General features: G+C 41.8%; 1 protein-coding gene across 2 annotated transcripts in view; it reads left to right on the forward strand.

Moving 5' to 3' along the window:
- The window catches only part of IPCEF1 (interaction protein for cytohesin exchange factors 1), a 206,556-nt gene that overhangs the window by 25,423 nt on the left and 177,329 nt on the right, over positions 1 to 3,804 (forward strand). The window contains exon 1 of one of the 2 annotated variants that reach the window (XM_011943741.1): positions 1,134 to 1,194. The exons of the other annotated variant lie outside the window; for it this stretch is intronic. The gene's annotated coding sequence lies outside the window, so the exon portion shown is untranslated. Of the gene's footprint in view, positions 1 to 1,133; positions 1,195 to 3,804 lie in introns of those variants that run through there. 2 annotated transcript variants of the gene reach the window in all.

Raw genomic sequence — 3,804 nt, forward strand, 5'->3', positions numbered from 1 at the left:
GCTCACTGCAGCCTCCGCTTCCTGGGTTCAAGGAATTCTCCTGCCTCAGCCTCCTAAGTAGCTGGGACTATAGGCATATGCCGCCATACCTGGTTAATTTTTGTATTTTTAGTAGAGATGGGGTTTCACCATGTTGGCCAACTTGGTCTCAAACTCCTGATCTCAAGTGATTCACCCACCTCGACCTCCTGAATTATTATTTTAGAGAGACAGTTTAACAACTGCCTGACCATCACTTGACAGTTGCCTGACATCCCTGGGATAGGAAGGAGCCCTCTCCTGCCCTGCTCATGTCTGCCTAGCTACCTCCTCCAACATTTTTAAATATGGAAGGAAATAATTCCTTTGCTAAGGTTTTGCCTTTGACAGTAGGCTGTAGAAAATGCTGTGTCGACCACTAAGCCAGACTATTTTGCTTCTCGAAAGACTGGAAGTGAGGTGTCCTGACAAATTCAAGAGAGAATAAGAACTTAGGAAGGCCCACAGCTGAACATACTTGTGAGGGGTGCTGTAAGAAAAAGCGCTTGGATTGGTTTTAAAGTTGAATGTAAGACAACTTCTTTAGGCAGACTGTTAGTTGAAAAAGAGACTGACCAGACGTGGGGGTCATGGCTGTAATCCCAGCACTTTGGGAGGTGAGGCGGGTGGATTGCTTGAGCCCAGGAGTTAGATCAGCCTGGGCAACATAGCAAGACCTTATCTCTACCAATCATAAAAAAAATTAACTGGGTGTGATGGTACATATCTGTGTTCTCAGCTGCTCGGGAGGCTGAGGTGGGAGAATTCCTTGAGTCCAGGAGGTTGAGGCTATATAGTGAGCTGTGATTTTGCCGCTGTACTCCAGCCTGGGTGACAGAGAGAGATCCTGTCTCAAAAAAAAAAAAAAAAAAGAGCCTATAATTATAGAAGTCCTGTTGGTCCTGCTGGTATTCTGTTAAAAGGAAAGTTGTTTCCCTCCCCATTTTCTTTTGGGGGAGTGTCTTGAATTGGATCTCTTTTGTCTCATATGTGTTTTTTTTTAAATTGGATTTTGCATTTGTTGTTGTTGGTCACTGCTGTGCTCTATCCGAGAAGATTGTCCTTATAAGGAAGTAATCTGGTGGGTAACACTGAATTTCAGTTGTTCTAAGCCCACACGTAGTCTTCTCACTGTCTTCTTGCCATGGGACTGAGAGAGTGCTCCTTGGGACGGAGGTAGGTTGTGCTCTATTTTCACAGATGGCAGCTTCAGGTTAGCTACAAACTAGTAAGAAGTTTTGACAGCATGGAGGCCGGAGTGGGGCTGGAAAGTACTTTGGAGTTTGCTGAACGAAAACAAAGATTCAAACCAAAGACTCTCCTGATTTGAGCTCAGATGAGCATTTCCTGATGTCAGGTGATCCAGTCTTTTCTAATTTGCTCCCGCATTTTTTGGAAGCATGTGAATTTGCCACTAAGCTAGTGCTGAGCTGTTTGGGAGGAAAATGACTAGAGAATTCATGAAAAAAAAATTCACTTTCTTTTTGCATGACGAATCTAGGAATTCATTAAAAAAAATGTTCTTTTTTTTAGTTTTTAGATTCCTTCCTTCCTCCCTTCCTCCCTCCTTTCTTTCTTTCTTCCTTTTTTCTTTTCTTTTCTTTCTTTCTTTCTTTTTTTTTGGCAACAGGATCTGGCTTTGTCACTCGGGCTAGAGTGCAGTGGCACGGTCATGGCTCGCTGCAGCCTCCTGGGCTCAAGTGATCCTCCCACCTCAGCCTCCTCAGTAGCTGGGACTACAGGCATGTGCCACCACACCTGGCTAATTTTTTTATGTTTTGTAGAGGCAGAGTGTCACTCTGTTGTCCAAGCTGGTCTCAAACTCCTGAGCTCTGGTGATCTTCCTGCCTCAACCTCCCAAAGTGTTGATATTACAAGTGTGAGCCATTGTGCCTGGCTGACATAGTTGTTCTTGTGAATGGTTACTTAGAAATATTACTCTCAGTTGATTAAAAAAAATAAATTCTTAGAGACAGGGTCTTGCCATGTTGCTCAGGCAGGTTTCAAACTCCTGGCCTCAGGTGATTCTCCCCCGTTGACCTCCCAAAGGGCTGGGATTACAGACATGAGCCACTGCACCTGGCAAATTTTTAAAATGTAATTTAAAAACTTCTTTTCCTGTTTCCTGGAAACATTAGAGTCTGAACTAACGCCTTTTTGTTCAGTCTAGTGTCTGGCATTTTTTTTTCTGCCATCTTTTAAGATTTATGCTAAGTTGCTTTGAAAAAAGTTATAAATTTTTTTCTTGGTATTCATAAATGCACCAGTGATTTCAGTATCACTTCATATCACATTAATCAATCATACAGAATACTTTGAAGTTCAGTAATAGCTGATGATTATTTATTTGGCTGGGTTTCAAGGCAATAACATCAAATGCTTCAATTGCTTAATTTTTCTAAAGTAAGACTGGGAACCTGGAATGCTAAACTAGAATGGGAGCCACTGACTTCATCTGGTCTGAGCTCTTACATTTTAGATGAGTACACTAGGCCTGAAGAGAGTCTTAAATGAAGTTAAAGGACGCACTTGAGGCAGAGAGAGGAGAAAAAGAGAAGAGAGAGAAAGATTAAAAAGTTAAGCAAAAAAAAAAAGTTCTCCATTGAAGGATTTCTTTAAAAAATTTTTTTTTAATTTTCTTTTTAGAAAATAGATTTGGGGTCTTGCTATGCTGCCCAGGTTGGTCTTGAACTCCTGGGCTGAAGTGATCTGCCTGTCTCAGTCTCCCAAACTGCTGGGATTACAGGTGTGAGCCACTATGCCTGGCCTCCATTGAACGATTTCTTAGGGCTGCTAATATGTTAACAAGTGTTGTAAATCTCCAAGGTGGGGAGAGTTTTTTATTTTGGAGAAATTTAATAAGCAGTGTTTCCCAGTCGATTGACCAAGGTTCCCTTTTTTGACAGAGCACTGGGCAAGCCTAGTGTTCATCAGCCACACTTTAGAATTTGTTCTTCTTTAGCTTGACCTGTTCTTTAACCAAAATGTGTATTTTTTTCAACTTTTATTTTAAGTTCGGGGGTACATGTATAGGATGTGCAGGTTTGTTACATAGGTAAATGTGTACCATGGGGGTTTGCTGCACAGATCAACCCATCACATAGGTATTCAGCCCAGCATCCACTAGCTAGTCTTCCTGATGCTCCTCCTCCCCCAAGCACCCTCCTCTGACAGGCCCCAGTGTGTGTTGTCAGCTCCCATGTGTCCATGTGTTCTCATCATTCACCTCTCACTGAGAACATGTTTGGTTGTCTCTTTCTGCATTAGTTTGCTGAGGATAACAGCTTCCAACTCCATCCATATCCCGACGAAGGACGTGATCTCCTTCCTTCTTATGGGTGCATAGTATTCCATGGTGTATATGGACCACCTTTTCTTTATCCAGTCTATCACTAATGGGCATTTAGGTTGATTCCATGTATTTGCTACTGTGAATAGTGCTGCAATGAACATACATGTGCGTATATCTTTATAATAGAATGATTTCTATTCCTTTGGGTATAGTAAAAGGGATTGCTGGGTCAAATGGTATTTCTGCCTCTAGTTCTTTGAGGAATCGCTACACTGTTTTCCACAATGGTTGAACTAATTTGCACTCCCACCAACAGTGTAAAAGTGTTCCTTTTTCTCAGCAACTTTGCCAACATCTGTTGTTTTTTGCTTTTTTAGCCATTTAGCCATTTAGCCATTCTGACTGGCGTGAGATGGTACCTCATTGTGGTTTTGATTTGCATATCTCTAATAATCAGTTATATTGAGCTTTTTCCCCCCATATGTTTGTTGGCC

This window comes from Colobus angolensis, unplaced genomic scaffold (genome assembly GCF_000951035.1).
Source record: "Colobus angolensis palliatus isolate OR3802 unplaced genomic scaffold, Cang.pa_1.0 Scaffold221, whole genome shotgun sequence".
Taxonomy (NCBI): Eukaryota; Metazoa; Chordata; class Mammalia; order Primates; family Cercopithecidae; genus Colobus; species Colobus angolensis.